At 49.1% G+C, this 17,861-nt stretch overlaps 1 long non-coding RNA gene across 1 annotated transcript; it reads left to right on the top strand.

Annotated features, from left to right (window-relative positions):
* The first annotated feature begins 13,345 nt into the window (after nucleotides 1-13,345).
* Nucleotides 13,346-14,950, top strand: LOC119086504. The gene is made up of 4 exons (XR_005089803.1): nucleotides 13,346-13,420; nucleotides 13,623-13,742; nucleotides 14,313-14,422; nucleotides 14,744-14,950. It is a non-coding gene; the product is annotated as an uncharacterized LOC119086504 (long non-coding RNA).
* Nucleotides 14,951-17,861: the final 2,911 nt, after the last annotated feature.

Here is a 17,861-nt window from a genome sequence, read left to right as displayed (position 1 = left end):
TGCTCCGTGTCCACTGAGAGCCTTTCTCATGTTAATTGTTACTTGGGTCTCTCAGTCAAACCCAGAACTTGGCAATATGGCAGGTTTTGCTGGCCAGCTTGCTCTGGGAGGTCCTTTGTCTCTGCTTTCCAGGGCTGGAATTTTGGGTGAGACACCATGCACTCCTGGTGTTTCAGTGGATTTCTGTCCACTAAACTCCAGTCCTCACACTTACATGGCAAGTGCTTTAACCACTGAGCCACCTCCCCAGGCCCCTTTTATCCCTTTGAGACAAGGTCTTGCTATGTAGCCCAGGCTGCCCCAAACTCTTCTGCCTCTGTCTCCTGAGTAACTGGCGTTACGGGCATGCCTCACCACACACATTTGCCATATGTCAATCCCAGCCATGCCCACTCTGTCCCCTTCCCCTGCCCGCAGCCTGCACTGTGGCTGTGTCCTGCATGTGCCTCTGTCTTGGGTCTAGACCTCCATCGCAAGCTGTTGCTCTCACCCCTCCCTATGGTAACTAATGGACTTTGACTGTAGCCTTGATCGATTGGGTGACAGAGCAGCCAGGGTCGGAGGCACCCTAGTGACTCTTTGCACAAGAAAAAGGAGTCCGGGGCACATTCCAACCCTGTCAGCACTGGCTTGGCCTCTTGTGGTGTAAAATCTCACGCCTGGAGCCCCGGGAGCTCCTGGTACCAGCTGCAATTTTATTGGTGGTCTGTGACTTCAAAGGCCTCTCCTTTTGCATGGCTGGCCCAGGCAGTCTGCCTAGCAGAAGGCCTGTCTGTGCCAGGGCACTGGGGAATCCCCTGGGAGCTGGACCCAGCTTGCCTTACTGCTTTCTTTCATATCCAAAAAAAAAAAAAAAAAAAAATTCTTTCCTGGTTCCCAGTGGCCAGGGCACACAGAAGGCAGTTGCCTGCTTAGGAGACCTTTCATAGACCAGTGTGTCCCAGGTAAGATTCTTCCCATCAGAGATCTGTTCACTGTTCTGACTAGCTAAGACACTTCCCTTTCCACATTAGAGAAAGCCCTTGCAGGGGGGTGGTCTGGGCAGCTCTGGAGTCCCCCTTGCGATCTCGTCCATCCGTCCTCACGACTGTTGAGAAGATAAATATGGGGAGCCAGGCGGCAGAACTCTCCGCAGAAGGCACAGGTCAATCTACATTGTCCTCTCCCTCTCTGGCTGTTCTGAAACTCAACCAAGGACTGTACTCAAGACGCACCCGATGTCTGAATCTCCAATATGACATGCCCGGCCGTGTTCCTTTGGGGGAGTCACCCTAGCCCTCTGTACCTCAGTGTCCTCGTGGGGAATCAGTTAATATTGGGGAAGCCCTTCAGTCACCAGGGGGGTAGCCCAAGTGCCATGCAAGTGTTTGCTGTTATTGTCATGTGTCCACACACACGTCTCCTCTTGCTTATTTATTCCACATGAATATGTATGATCCGCTAACAAATGAGACAGCCATCTTGCAGTGTCTCTTCCTTCTTCCCACTTCTCCACAGTGCAAACAAGCACATACACATGCCAGGTGGGCACAGGCAGTGAGGGCATCCCCGTTCAGTCTTTACTTACTCGTTCAGTGAACTTGAGCAAGTTTAGTAAGGCCCTGCAATCCTGTTTCCTTCCCTGTAAAGGAGCTGAAACAATGGGGATCCTCAAGCCCTGTAAAATTTACATGGGGTTTCAGTAAAGCTACCATGAAATATGAGCTGAACGGAGCACCTGGCTTATAGTGGGCATCCAGTAAGTATTCATTCTCCCCATGGCAAGGAACATGATAGCCCAGTAAACACTTGGGAGGTTGGGGTCCTTTCTGAAGGGTACGTGTTCACCAGGGAAGTGGCATCAGTGACTAGCTCCACTCTCCATCACTGCCACACCTTCCCGAGTGGCCGCACTCAGAATGCGCTCGATAGGTTGATGGCAAGCACTAGATCTCTTCCTTCACACCTGGCAGCATCTGGTACGGCTCCGTGCAACCGCAAGACACAACCCCACAGAAGCAGCCCTTGGCCATCTGAAACCCTGTCCAAGGGAAGAGTGAGAGAAGCCAACGAAGGCAGAGCTACCCTCCACTCTGCCCAGAATCTTGCTGGAGATGGAGACTAAGAGGAATGGAAACAAGACAGAGAGGAAAATCCACAGGATTTTTGAAGTCTGCCCACCTGGGAGTCAAGCCACATTGAAAATCAATAAGGCATTCAAGAATGGAAGCTCAGAGAGCTGATTGGATACCTGTTCGGGCCTCCTTTAAAGTAGGGAAGCCTTTGAAGTTGCAGATGACCAATAAAAATACAGCTGGCATTTACAGCTTCAACCCCTTTCTGCCTTTGCTTTTCCCCACGTTACTAACACTCCTGCACGAAGCCACCCCAGGCAAGAATCTTGGCCTGGGACCACAGGGCCCCTGTACATTCTGGAAGCAAGGGCGGGGCATCTCTTTGGCTCCACTGGCCAAGAATTGATGATAGACTAGGCACCTTCCCAGGGCAAACCTGTCAGGTCTGGGCCATTAGAAGCAAGGTTGAGTGTCCCCAAAGCATTCTGAGTTGTGGCCAAGATGGTCAGGGAGGCAAGCTTTTGTCCTCATGGGAGACTCCAACGTGCCTTCTCACCCACTGTCTCATTCTGCACCTGCTTAGGCATGGAGCTATGGGGACACAACAGGTGGAGAGAGGAGTCAACAAGAGCAGAGAAATGTTACCATGGACGGAGCTAGACCCTGATCCGCAGACGGACCACCAGGGTTAAGGTGCTACTGGAGACTCTCTTCTCTTATTTCCCGACTCCCATTCACAAGACGTTCTGGGAGCTTACTTTTCATTCAGTAAGCACACAACCATCTTTTTTATTTGTGTATAACTTTATTTCAAAGAGACATTTTCACATGAAATTCTAAATGCTATGTAAAATTTTAATTTTTTTAAAAATAAATTCTCTGTGGGTTTCACATCATGCATCCTGATCCCATTCATCTCCCCGTCCCTTATATCCACCCTCTGCCCTTGCCATCCCCCAAAACAAAAGAAAACTCAAAAGGAAACCAAAACCAAAACCAACCAAATGAATACACACATACAAAAATCTCGGCATGGATGTTGTACTGTGATAGAGTGATTCACACCGTATACCCTTGAGTCCTTACATTTTTACTTGTAAGTGTTCGTTGTGATGCATCATTGGTCTGGTTTGAGACCTCTGGTTTCTGCTAGACCCTTGATACTGAGGCTCCTCTTGGATATCCTGTTGTTGCTTGTGTCATGAGATCCTGCAGCTTTGGTTCTGCAGGTCCGACCCCTTCATGTGCCCCAGCAGTTTATAGATGAGGTGGATATTGGGGTGGGCCAACTTATAGCCCTGGTTCTGGGCCTGGGTTGGTCAGCCTGCCAGCTTTCCTTCATCAACACCAATAGGGTGAGCTCTCCAGCATCGCCCTGACTAGCTCACCCACTGCAGCAGGCAGTAAGGAATGGGGTCAGCTCTCCTGTTCTCATGACCTCAGGGACAGCTCACCTGCACCCACACCACCAGGGCCAGCTCTACTGTTTGGTCCCGGCAGGGCGCAGGGTCCACTCTCCTGAGCACATAACAATTTCTTGGAACCAAGAACATGAGACCCAGAGACATAAACCACACGGGTGGATTGTGCAAAAGCAGTCCCAGAATGAATAGATGTTATACTACACAGTATATATAGGCGACGTCAGGGCTAATGACCAAGCTCAGCTAATGTCAACAAACAGAGAACTATTAGGAAGTTCATTTATCAAGGTCTTGTTTATACTCCTATTTGTCAACCAAATTATTTGTTTGACTTGTGGCCTCCTAGGTTTCTTACGGTCACTTCTGTCATCAGCAGGGCGGAGCTGCCGGAGTTCCACGTCGGCTTATGGAGCTGCAGCGGTCAGCACACAGGTTAGCAGAGCTGCGGTGGTCAGCCTTCTCGGAGGTCTGTCTTCAGTTAACAGTCACTCTGTATAATCCGATGACTGGCTGGACCCTAATTGATCTGCTAATCACTGCTTCCTGCTTCCAGAGATGCTGACCTCCAAACACCCTCTTGATCTTGGGGGCTGCTCACCAGAAGCAACTGCAGGCTGAAAATGCAACAGCAGGGTTATGAGGGGACTAGCAACTTTCTCAGAACGCCGGATTGTGATCTCCATAATGTCACCTCTCACTGGGCCTCATGTGCATACATCTGTACCTCGCCTTTCTCTTTGGACTTACCTCCCATCCCCCATGCTGAAGGTCAACCTCCTTCAAAAAGCCAGAGCGCCAGGAAGGGTTTGTCATTCCCCGACCGTCTTGGGTCCTAATGACCATCTTCTCCACCGGCACCTGCTAGCTACGGCTTTGTACACTATTCCAGTCAATGGGACAACAGTGGTTAAGTTCCCAGGGGGCTACCGATCCTCAATGCCTCACGGTTGGTTCTGTGTTCTAATTCTCAGCCCCGTTCATCCACTAATACACATTTATCTGTACGTCCAGGTGTGATGCTGGACCAACAGAGTATGCTACTCAGTGCAAACGTAACTGTCAATAGGAAGTTGGCTCCCAAGGCATCCCTGCCCGGAAAAAAAAAAAAAGTAGGGAATGATAATAGCCTTGGTAATAAGTAGGTCTTTCCCTCTCTTTCATCTCCTCAGCTAAACTAACTTCTGGGGTATCCACCTCTCTGAGCCGGTGCTTCCTGTTCAGGAAATACATGTGAAATGATTTCTCCATTCCAAGTGACAGATCACAGTAGGTTTCTGAGTAGCAGGCAGGGGAGCCCACCTCATAAAAAGTCAACATCCTTTATGACTTTGAAGGGAAAGGGGTGAAGGTCTCACTTGGGGAGTGAGACCAAGGATCTGATTTCTCTAGAATCACTCGCGGTAACATCTATCCTTGGCAGCCACCCTATGGATTCTGACAGATCTCAAAAGAGGAGTCTGGAAAAAGCAAGCGGAATTTCTTACCTTCTGCAAAGGGCTACTGTACAGTCTGTCCCTTTGTAGTTGGGGGCAAAAAAAGAAACCGTCAAGCCATCTTGGAAAAATCAGAAAGCAGATGCGTCCGTAATTGAACTTGGCAAGGGCAATAGAAACCTCGTTATGGGTGTTACAGGCACTCGCACCTCAATTAACCTGGGGGGCCGAGGGGCTGTTGGCCGCCTTGCACAGATGTCTGGGGCAAGAGATGTAGGTGCCAGAGACTCTCCACGATCTAAAGGCCCAGGACCCGTGGCCAGCCTGGGTGCAGAATCCCTTCTCCAGGCTTCAGAGTCTCCAGCCCAGGAGAGTCCCCTCTCCCATGAACCCCCCGACTGCCTGGGCCACGAGGCCCACCCCAGAGCCTCCCAGTGCAGCCCGAGGCTGGCTCTGCTCCCGCAGCCACGACCTGTGCTGAGTTTTACTATCCGTCATTTACCATTCTGACGGGGAAAACAAATTTAAAACACCTGGAAATTTATGTCTCTGATGGGTCGAGTTGCACTATTCCATTATATTAAATAATCCAGGCTGTGCGCTTCAAAGGAGGCCGGCCTCCTGGAGGCTGCAGGGGCGCAGCGCCTTTGTTAGCGGAGGGGGAGCGGGTGGCAGGCCTCACCTGCGCCTGCGCGGGGGGCCCGGAGCAACTGGGTCCAAGTCCCCCCCCCCTACACACACACCCCACCTCCGGCCCCGGGTACCCCCGCCCCTGTCTGCGCCTGGGCCCTGGCTTGGGCCTGAAAGGCCAGGCTGAGGGCCAGGCTGACCCTGGGCCCAGCCACTTTGTACCTTTCATTCTGTCTGCTACCTGGCTGCTCTTTCCTCGCCCCTGAGCACACTGGGGACATGGGCAGGCAAGACCTGCCATTTGCACCGGCCTGAGTTCAAAGACTGAGGCCTCAGTTCTCAGGGAGGCGTTTACTAGGCCTGACTTGGAGAAACGGTTTCCTCTCCTGGGTTAACGGGTCGTCCGTTCAGGGCGGGCAGATGTGTGCATGGCCTGCTCCCTTCCCCAGCCACACACCACGGTCTGCACACCAGCCTTCAGACTCACCTAGGGATCAGAGCTGGAGACTCAAGTGAGCTCCTGTGCAGGGGTGGGGTGGGAGGGAGGGGGATGGGAGGTAGGTAGGGGGGATTCAGGGGGTAAGGGGGTGTTATTTGTTTTTGTTTTGTTTTCTAGACAGGATCTCACTTTGTAGCCCTGGCTGTCCTGGAACTCACTGTGTAGACCAGGCTGGCCTCAGACTCACAGAGATCCACCCGCTGGGATTAAAGGCGTGTGCTGCGACACTCAGCTAACTCCTGTGCGTTTGATTTGCTTTCCCGAGGTGAAAATTCTAAGAACTCAGAAAGCCCTCAAAGTGATTTGTCATTTCAGATAATGGCACTGCGGTTCCGTCACCGTCACCGGCAGGTGTAGACAAGTCACAAGAGGGCCAGTCCTGGCTTGGGTGTTGATTGGGCTCACTCGCCACAGCAATATGCAGATAAACTGTCTTCAAGGGAGACTCTGGAGGAGTCAGCACCTGAAAGCCACCCCACCCCTTTGCTCAGGTCTGCAGATCGAAGGAGCCTTTTGAACTTCATGCTACCCGGGACAGCGGTGTCCCTGACAGGAAGCATCCACCTCTATATTCCTCTCTCCACAGTCTCAAGGAAGCCTTGTTGTTTTGAAGCGGTTTGTTCTGGCCACAGGCATATGAGAAAATATCCCCCAAGTCACTGTATGAACAAAGCAGGAAGGACCATAAGAAGCACCTGGCTGTTCTTCACCAGCAAAGGCGGTGGTTGGAGCCGGAAGAGTTCAGAGAGCTACTGGCCCAAGCCTACTTGCAGGCAGGAAAGGTCTTCAAACCCCAGGAGAGTGCTGAGCATGGGTAGCCCTCAGGTCTGCTCTAATGAATGAAGAGTATCTCTAATTAACCAGACGGTACAGATGTGTGCAGCTGGCAGGCTTAGGACCTTTTCCTATCTTAAGTCATAATGATAATACTTGATTACATGATTGTTTCCAATGACCTCACACGGTATGATTCTGCATCACTTTGTGAAACAGGTGGGCGGACATTTGTCCCACTGTTTTTTAGATCTGGTACCTCGTATACTCTGAATGCCACTGAATCAGTTTTACGTGCCAGGTCTCCATTCTCTTCCACAGTCTTATCCTCGCCCAGGCTGTTGTTAAGCAGTTCTTGCCCTGAGTACAAGCAAACCTTTTTATTGTTTGCTTTGTCAACAACTTTATTTTTATTCAAGGGCAGAGATTGCATTCCCAATTATAAAGATAAAACTCGAGATAGAAGATTATGTTTGAAGTATGATTCCCAACTTTGAAAACATTTAGGTCACACTCACATAGAATAAAATCACCAAAGAAAAACATACCCAAATACTAGACTGCTGTTGCCCCCTAATTATGAGAACGCGGTTGACTTTCACCGTCATCCTTCACCTTTTCGTGTGTTTTAAGACCATGCGTTAATTTGAATTTTAAAATAAGATACAATTTTACAAATTGAGTTTTGGCTCAGCACAGCATGCAGGAGTTAAGATTCAGCCTGGCCGCATCTGCATCATTGTGAGTTTCAAAATGGCACCAATCCAGTTGGGGATGGCAATTACTGAGGGAGAGCTTGTACTTTAGCACCCCAAGGAAAGCCTCAAATTAATGGCTGTTAGCCATCACAATGGCCGATTTCTCAGGGATCACTCCAATTAGGGATCTTCTCCGTGGCTTACAGCACCAGCCCTCTGACTTCAGACAAGGAGCATCTGTGGTACAGCTGGAGCAGCTGGGTTGGAAAGTCAATCACTGCCCAACAACTGTGCAGCTGATGGCCCATCAATCAGAAACATAAGGCGTCCGCTCCGTTTATAAAGCACACACATTCGCTTGCAAATCTGCAAATGTGCTCAGCAGCCCCGGCACCTCCAGCCCTGGAGAAACGGCAGCACCCGTCACTGGCTCCTGCCTGTAAAGAATCAGCCTGGCACCCCTATATGGAATGCTCCCACCTCGAGAGCCTGCCTGGCAAGGCTCCTTGGTCTGTTCACTGCTGGCCCTCAAATCTCTGGCCATCCCCTTAGGCCTCCTGATACACTCAGACCAGCTTTGAGGGTTTTAAAGATCCTGGACACTGCCCTGCTATCATTCTGTGAGAAGCTGTCCACGCATGCAGAATTGAAGGCCTTGTAAAACGGCTCCCCTGCCTGCCTGTTTCCATTGTCTCTTCTTTTCTTCTAAAAATCCCAACTTTAAAGGGACATCACACACCTCTAATCCCAGCACTTGGAAGCCTGAGGCAGGAGGATGATGGTTTTGAGAGTAGCCAGGGCTACTCAGTGAACTGTCAAGGGAGTGAGAGAGACAGAGATGGAGGGGGTCGAATATCTTTTCTCTAGATCATGGTTGAGTGAAGAACAGACTTATCTGTCATAAACACCCATACATGCACCGATTTCTGGGATGTATTTATTTTCTCAGACCCATAGAACATTGCTTCACACATTTTGGAAGTCCCTAGTAGGTAGACTTGAATAAAGGCATGAACGAAAGACCTCACATCCAACTCTGTCCACTTGGAGAAAAATCGCAGCCACCTCTGTTCTCTCTGTTCCCTTACTGGCCTCTGAAGAAGGTGGGCAGGCATTAGGCTCTGGCTCCCCTGGGCTGGAAAGGTAGCCCAGACCATGTCGTATATGTCTCTTAATGATGAGGATGAAAATTTTTGTATACTGTTTTGTGATTTCCAAATGATCTTGTTTGATTCTGAAGAAGCCGTGATTGAAGCATCATCATTCCTGAAAAATAAAATGAAGAAACTGGAGCGTAACTAAAGGAAAAGAATATTAGATAAATGTTGACGGTATATTAGCACTTTTCTAATGTGAAATCATCTGTCTTTGGGGTAGACTTGAAAAAGTGAAGCAAGTGCACACACACACATATGTGCACATGCACATATGCACACAATTAAATCCATTTTACACAAGACAAATTAAGACTCAGAAAGGAAAAAGGATCAGAGAAATTGTAGGCATTGTAAGTTAATGGTATATGGTAGATGAACTGGGATTTAAACATCCTAATAACAAAATCTGAGAACTTTCCAACTGTTGGTTTTGTTTTTAATTGATGCATAAAAACTACAGATATTTATGGGGTCCACATGACATTTCAGCACATGTGCCTGGTGCATACTGATCAAACCAATGCAAATCTGATCACAGCTCTGTGAGTTAAAGAGACCTACAGGAGACCTGGCAAGATGGCCCAGTGGATAAAAGTATTTGCCATGCAATGCTGACTACCCCGGTTCAATCCCTGGAACCCATGGGAGGAAGAGAGCCAACTCCCCAGAGTTGCCTTCTGACCTCCACACAAGCACTGTGGCATGCACGTGCCCCCACTCACAACACACACATACAATGTTTTAGAAGTACATTAGTAGACTAGCTGCTACTGTCGTGGAAGCTTTTCTGCTTGGTTGATGAGCTGGAGCTCAGTATCTTTTAGGTAGCAGAAGACTGGACCAAGAATAGCCCTGTATAACTGAGGCCCAAGTTCAGACTGACTCTTTGGAATGTTTCCCATACACCCAAACTAGTGCACCTCATTCCCAAGGCTCGGTTAGAACCTAAGGATTCAGGAGGTGCCAATCCACACATACCAAATGCAACGCCAGGCCATCTCTCAGTCCTCGCCCACTCAGCCTGGAACTGCAGGCTGGATCTGCTCTAAAGCGGATGCTTCCTGAATCCCCAGTCACACTGGCTTCTGAGAGGAAAGGCTGAGTTGGCTCTGTTCTTGCTCTTAGCAGCTCTCCCCTCGGCCACCGCCGGCGGGCAGAAGTGGGGGCTGCCATGGGTCCCGTTCCCGTTCCGAGAGGCTGCCAGAAAACTCCAGGCAGCAGAAGCAGACAGCCAGATGATAGGACTTCTGGGGAAAAGCATGGGATGAGCTATGCGCAGGGAATTGGGGTGGGTTCATGGTGTTCGGGAATAATTGTGGAGAGCAAGTGTTGAACATTTGCATGTGCCAGGTGGAAGAATGCTTGAGCTTTCCCATATGGCACCCTGAGAGGACCACGGGGAGACAGCCTTCAGGTGGGTAAGGGAAGGAGAGGACTCAGAGACGTAGAAGTCTGCAGGTGGAGGCCCTTCCCCTGGAGAGCCTTTCCAAGTGTGGACAAGCCCTTGTCATGCTGTGAGTAGAATCATGGGACAGGGAGCAAAAGGTAAGATCTGAAGGCTTTTGATGTTCCTTCCAACAATGAAGTTTCCAGAATTCTGCTTCTGTTTCAGCCACGTGCCTTTTCTCCTGTCCTTCAAACCAAGTACTTGCTGACATTTTCCAGCAACCCTGGGCAGTCACCGTGCCTCAGAACTCACTGAAGAGGCGGGGACATGAGAATTCCTTTTCCTGTATCTTTGTGCAAAGATCGGAAGCTGTTCTCCAGAACGTACCACCAATATGCTGCTATTTGATCGTACCTGGAGGCCTCTGTGCTGCAAAAGACAATAACTTTAGCTAAAATATGAGCAAGAACACAAAGACAGAGCCCAATAGCTCAAACCCAGACAAATACCACCAAGAATATGCACTACATAGAACGACATGCTAGCAAACAGACAACAGATTAATTAGCTCCTGCAGGTCAGTAGGCCCAGAATGTGGTCCACAGAGGCAAAAGCTGCATCAAGAACCATGGTTTAGAACATCAGGGGCTGCTTGAGGGCTTCCCTACTCAAGAGGGAGGCAGAAAAAAATCGCACTCAAGAGTATTACTGCAGGTTCTACTTTGCCTGGAGAGGTCGGGGAATAATGTTTCCTGAAGTCAGGACCCAGGCCCAGCTCCCATAGCAATCAGGGTAGGAGACCCAAGCCATAAATACTAGGCTTAAGGAGACACTTAGGACAGGGCACAGGACCCCTGCAAAACCGCTCAGTGGAGATAAATGCAAGGTCGGAGAGGGAGGGAGAGAGGGAGGGAGGAAGGAGGAAGGAGGGAAGGAGGGAGGGAGAGAGACAGAGAGGGAAACAGGGAGGGAGAGAGACAGGGAAGGAGGGAGGGAGGAAGAAGGGAGGGAGGGAGGGAGGGAGGAAGTGGGTGGAGGAGAGAAATCGAATTCAAAATAAGCTTGCCAGCAAAAATTCCAAATCAAGGGGAAAAACTAACCCTCAGAAACTTCCTAAAAAGCCATGAGGAAAGGAATTTACTTCAAATGAAATAAAAAACAATTGAGAATTCAAAGCAATTTGCAATAAATACATTTAGGTCAAGAGGTAAAAGAAAATTAATATTTAAAAATTATGTAACAGGAAGATAAACTAGGATGAGACAAAGAGAAAAAAAAAATGAAGAAAACCCAAAGCCTCTAGCTCACGAAATTGTTAAATTGAATAAAATCAATTCTACATGGGATGGGTAAAGTTAAAGAGAAAAATGGTCAATTACAGCATGGACACAAAACATGTTCTCAAAATTCAGCATGTAACCAGGTATGGTGGCACATGCCTTTAATCCCAGAACTTGGGAGGCAGAGGCAGGCAGAAATCTGTTAGTTTGAGGCCAGCCTGGTCTGTATAGTGAGTCCCAAGCCACCTAGGGCTACATAATGTATGACCCTGTCTTAAATGATAAGTCAGCATGTAAAGAAAAATAAATTATATATGCAGTTTAAGATACCTGGAGAATAGATTGGCTAATGCAAACACATTCAATAGATTCTCCACGTTACTAAGAAGAAAAGAAGAAAGGAAGGAAGGAAGGAAGGAAGGAAGGCAGATTCAGAGGGAGGAGGTACTAGAAATTTTCGAATACTAAGGAGATACATCTCATCATATTGAAAGTAGTCACTGCGTGCTGACAGGATAAGCCTGGACATCCCTGTGGAAATGCAGGCCATTGGGCCAAGAGGATTCTAAAGATGTCTTAGACCTTGCTCTGACAGAACTCAGGAAATGACCATTCAAGGAAGCCTGTGCCTATAGGCAAGAATCTCTGGTTACTTTTCTTTTAAAAAAAGTTTACATTTTGTTTTGTGTGTGTGCATGGGAGGGGGACATATGTGATGCATGCATGTGAGCAGAGGACAGCTTGCAGGAGTCCCCTTCTACCACGTGGGTCCTGGGGATTGAACTCAGGTCGTCAGGCTTGGCAGCAGGTGCATTCACCCACTGCGCCATCTCACAGGCCCTAGAATTTCTTTCATGTCTTCTTAGGGTGAGGGGTATGATTAGACCCAACACCAGGAAGGAATAGGGCCAGCGAGCTGCTGCCACCATGCTGGGGGTCAGGTGGTGGTCCAGGTGCACAGGGAAATACACCATCATGACCTAGGTCACCCATCAGGCCACTAGACCCTACCTGTACACCCAACCCCACAAGATCTTTACAGAAACTCCCAGATGCCTGATAACGCTTATTTCCATTTGCAGTGAACACAGATTCCAGAACTTTCTGTTGTTGAGTAAATCCCGATTCCTAAAGAAACAGGTCTTGTGGAAGGCATCCGATTCCTTTTCTCGCCAGGTGCTGTTTTTCTTAACTTTGTAACTTTTCGTTTTTCCCACAGTTTGTCACTCTGGAAAGAATGTAGAAATAGGGCTTTTACATGTTTGAGAAAGAGAAACAACTCCTGTTGGAAAAAATGAACTCTCCAACCTGGAGCCCCAAGCGTGAGTCAAGCTTTCCATGGTATTGAAACCCCTGCTTGCAACTTGAGAAGCAAAATTAAGTTGTAATATTCCAGAAAATAGCCAGGGCCATTCAGAATTCTACTCCTGGCTTCTTGGCTGGATCGCAAACCAATGTAGAGGCAAAATTTAATTACCTGTCAGGAACTAAATAAAAAGTCTGCTTCATCCAATACTCCCAGTGTGCAGGACGGCTATGAAAACAAGACCAACGCTCAGTCAATTTGCTGTTTACGGAGGCCTAAAGAGGCACCAAGACACGTGAGCGAGATACCTGGAGCTGGAAGTTTTCACTGTTGTTCAAATGCACTTGCCAACTGCTCTGTCTTCCCCAAAGCCACTGCCTACCCACAAAAGAACTTGCATTTATGCCTTTCAAATATCCCATAATCTCCCTTTTCAGAGGTAAACAATGGCCTCTAAGGTGAGGCCCGGGGCACTAGGTTATATATACAAGAGAACACCCACCCCTCCAGACAGAATTCTGCTATGTGAGGTCTGGTGTTCAGCATCACATTCCCTGGGCCACTCTAACCCTCAGCAGTAACAACCACTAGAGGGTCACGGGAGAAAGAATAACTTGGTACCAGTTTGGGAAACAAAGCTAAGTTCACATCCATTGCTTTAGAGTTCCATTTCTGTCTGGAATTCTAACTGCCATGGTTTAGAATTCTAACTGCCACCTGGAAAACCTACCCTGCCCACTCATGGGGCAGTAGTGAGCCTGGGTGTGAATTGATAAATGTAAATATAAAATCTCCCCAATAGGCTCCTGTGTCAAATGCTTGGTCTCCTGCTAGTGGCCCTGTTTTGGGAGGTCATGAAACCTTAGGAAGGAGGAAGGAGGTCCCAGGCAGTGTGTCTTTGAAGGTTGTACCTTGTCTTTTGTCTCAAACTCCTGATCTTGTGAGGTAAAGACTCTAACCATCATGATGTTCTGCCCAAGCACAAGGTTGAGCTAGCGTAACCTGAATGAACACTCTGAAACTGTGAACGAAAGTAAATTCTTCCACCCTTACGCCAATTGTCTTAGGAGTTTGTTCATAACAACTAAATCATCACACAGGTACGAAAGACCTGGGTCATGTAGGGAGGACTTCCTATGCTGATCAGTGTTACTTTCATTGTCTGATGTCGAGGGTCAGAGGTCAGGAAAGCAATTACCGTTTCCGGAAGGTGGCGCCACACTTGAGAGCAGGAACGACCATTTGGGAAGAGCTGCTCCGCACTGGGCAGGAGGCGGCAGCTCCCAGTAAAGCCTGAGCTGTGCACTGCCTCCGAGAGGCCCTGCAGAAAGCAGCATGGCCCAGAGGGAGCTTGACAGGGCCCTCTTCAGCTTCAGGAGAACCCAGAAGAGGTTTCAAAAGCAGCAGTTGGTTGGAAAGAACAGTCCAACTCAAGACCAGGGGAAAGAGAGTTGTTTTTTTTTTTAATTTTTTTTTCCTCAGCCTAAAGTCAGCAGTACTTGTTTTCAGAGCTGAGGGGTGGGGGATGGAGGAGTGGGGGGATTTAGAGGGGCAGGGGGTATTGCTGTCACACCTGGACACACTGCTTGCCTTCTCTGGGCCTGAGTTTACTTATAAAACAGATTCTGAAAACCATCATGAAAATAACTCTTGAATCATCATAATTTCAGCTTCCTACCCAAGAACCGGAAGGACTTCAGACCCTCCTTAGTACTGGCTTCTTGGCTCAAGTGAGGACACCCATCAACTTAAAGACCCTGGGAACTCCGCATGAATGTTGGTAACTCAAAGCCAGTTTTCTCCAGCTTCCCCCAGCCCTGGTGTCCGAGGGCAGTGTCACCATCCAGAGCAGGGCTCTCAGGATCGGAAGACCCTATGTCCCCTATCCACACTTCCTAACAGGCCCTGCAGGGGCACGACACAGCCTAGCTGAAACTAGACCTGTGACTAGGACTGCACGACCTCTACTGTCCACACATCATTGCGGTGATTCTACCTTACATCTCCATGCCCCTGCCTTCACAGACCAGCTTCACGCTTGCTTCTTCTAACCCCAGAAGAAGTACCCTACTCTCTAGTCTTCCTTTCTGCCCACATGCAGAAGACCCCGGTGACCTGAGCATAGCTGGCCCTGAGCTAAGAATGGAATGAGAGACTCTACAGAGCCTTGCCTGCTTGTTCCGAGAGAGAGCGTAGGAAGACGCCTTTCACTCGTCTTTAAGGATCCAATGATCACGATGATACCGAATTTCTAAATTGCTCTCCTTGGTGGTTTTTCCTAAACAGTGCTAATAAAATCTTAAACCCACGTGGCAGTCCCGTTGCTCATCAACCATCCATTGCCCTCAGGGTGCACCAGTCTGTTTATATTATAAATAAAGACTAAAATATGCAGCTCACTCCACACAGGCTCCTTGGGGTCCGCTGGAGGGGAGCCAGCCTAGTCCCTGCTGCCTGCTGCCCCCCAGTTGGGGGAAAGCCATCCCTACAGAGTCCTTGCCTGCAGGCAGCTCCCTTGGACGTTAACAAACCGCTACAAGGACCTGCGATCCATCCCTGGAATCCTGGTTTAATTATTTAGGAGGGAGAGAGCGTTTGCTCCCCCCAAGCTCTGCAGGCCCCCAGAGCCCGTGGAATCATTGTTCAAGGCTTATTACGGCTGCAGGCCCCCCAGGCAAACAGTGTTGCAGAGACCTCATTTCAATATTTACCACTTAGATCACTTAAGGGCTGTCAGCTTTAATAACATTTTATCAATTGGATACTTATATTATTCACGGCTTCATAAAAATAACAAGACCTGCCTTAGCATTTCAATCATACCCCCGCTAATTTCGGTGACTGCTCAGGGATTTCATTTTTATTAACATTTAGATCGGAAGTGGCTGGTTTCCTTCTGAGATGCGGTGTCTGGGGCAGGCAGGCTGTGGGGAGCTACCTCGGAGCTCTTGTGGGGAGCTGGGGTCAACCAGGACTCTGGACTAGTTCTCAGTGCTTCGGATGACTTGGGAGCCGGTGAAAACACCCTCTTCCAGACTTTGGTCCCAGATTCTCTCTTTCCCACTCTCTCTGCAGCACATGTTGCAGGATGCAGTCTTGTTGGCCAGCTTCAACACTATCTGTCTACAGGTGCCCTCTGCATAAGCCCACCCCTGCTCCCTGAGCACCTGAAGGCAGGTAGATGCTCAGTGTGTATCTGTGTAGTAGTGATGAGCCCCTGGCACTCTGCATCACCCCTAGAGCAGATTCCATCGTCCTCATCTTCCTTGGGCAACGGAGCTCTGGCCTCTCCTGAGGCTGACTCGACCTCTCCTGAGGCTGACTCGGAAGCATGGACGTGCACCAGACGTCTGCATTTTGCTTTCCGAGAAAGCTGGCGGCCCAATATTGGATTCAAAGGCAGTTGCTGGTGCTGGTGACTGCAGGACGGTAGCATCACTTTTGAGCCTTGAACAGCTTGGCCACAGCTCCGGCGATGTCATCCCCTCAGAGGACACCCCACTTTGTGCAGTGGCTACTTCACCTCCCTTGTCTCTCGGCCCGCATCACTCATTCCTTTTCTGCTCTCAGACTTAACGCCTCTCTCTTTTCCTCTCCCCCAGTGCTCTCCGGCTCTGCCGAGGCAGCCTCTTCTCCAGGCTTGTGATCCCTTCTGCTCCCTCCACCCCTCAAATCCATTTGCCCCACTGAGTCTACAGTGAGGTTCTACGCCCTGGCTTAAACTGCTGGGTACTTTACTCGCTCTCAGCACCGTTCCGAGTTCTCTATAGAACAAGCCCGTTCCCTGCGATTGGAGTCAGTTCCTCCAAACCGCCCCCAGTGACGGGTTGACACATCCCAACAGCACCCCAACAGCTCACAGCACAGCCAGTGACGGGCAGAGAAGGGACTGACTTTTCCATCTCTCCTCTGGGAAGTGGCTTGTGGCCCTCTCTTACCAGAGTCCCCTGACCCCAGACAGACACTCCATGGCTGCCAGACTCAGTTTACCTCTGTAAGTGGCAATGTCAGCAAATGTGTCTGCTGTTGCTCTGACTTCTGTCCAGTACAGAGAGGTCAGGTGCCTCCCGGTGTGCCTGCAGGGAGGCTGCTCTGGGGTAGATTTATCCCCATACCACCCAGGATGCCTAGTTCTGTCCTCCCAAAGGTTACAAATTGCAGGAGTAGTGGCTGGACAGCCCTTCCCACCCACAGACATGTCTTTTGTTACCAATGAGGAGGTGTCGATCCTTCCCCAGTCAACGGCTTAATTAAGCCCTTGGAGATGAAAGCGTCATTTTGACGTTGGGAGTTGATATTTATAGACGAGCCTCCCTGCTCCCCCATACAGGAGGTGTTAACAACTTGAGGGCTAAATCAAATAAAAATTATAAAACTCATTTCTTCACTCTACAAAAATCACCAGCAAACACAGAACTCTCCGGCCTCTGAGCGGCCTCAGGAAGCAGTTTCACCGAAGGCACAGGTTTAGGCATGCAGGGGCTACTAGGGAAGTATTTGCTGAATTCTAAAAAAGTTAGTACATTTTATTTAATTATATGGGAAAGGGATTGGTTCTCGTCTTCCACCATGTGAGTTCTGGGGATTAAATTCAGGTCCTGAGACTTGGGGACAAGGACCTTTCCCTGCTGAGCCACCTTGCCGGCCCCATGTGCTGAATTTTGCACGGCTTGTTTCTCTGACAGAGGGTCACTATGGCATCGTGCGTAAGAGCCTGGACTGGGACGTGACTCGAAGTCAGTCACTCGCTGTCACACCCTTGGGCGGGCTGTTTGGCGTCTCTAAGCTTCCGCTTCCACAGCTGTCAGATGGGACAGTGGCACTACCCACCCACCCACCCCTCCCCAAGTCTGTAGCACTCACTGTCTTTGGAACACAGAAGCATATTTGGCATTGGTTACTTTGAGCAGAGTGAGGACTAACCAAAAAAACCTCAAGCCTTCTGTTTCTATAGAGGCCTTTGGTCACTTTGAAGATAGTCCCTAAATGGCTTAGTTCTGTTAAGATTAAATGTTAAAAAAAAAAAAAAAAGATTAAATGTTCAAGGCCCTGGGTTTGATCCCCAGAATGTTACATAAAAAGAACACGTTGGGTTTGAATTGTCTGTAGTAGCACACACCTATAATCCTAGCACTCAGGAGGTTGACTGGAGGATCAGGATTATTCAAGGCCAGCCTGGGCTACATGGTGAGAGCTTATTTAAGAACGAAAGGAAGGAA

Source organism: Peromyscus leucopus, chromosome 22 (assembly GCF_004664715.2).
Source record: "Peromyscus leucopus breed LL Stock chromosome 22, UCI_PerLeu_2.1, whole genome shotgun sequence".
Taxonomy (NCBI): Eukaryota; Metazoa; Chordata; class Mammalia; order Rodentia; family Cricetidae; genus Peromyscus; species Peromyscus leucopus.
Note: the sequence above shows the minus strand (reverse complement) of the source record. Positions and strands in the feature narration are given on the sequence as shown.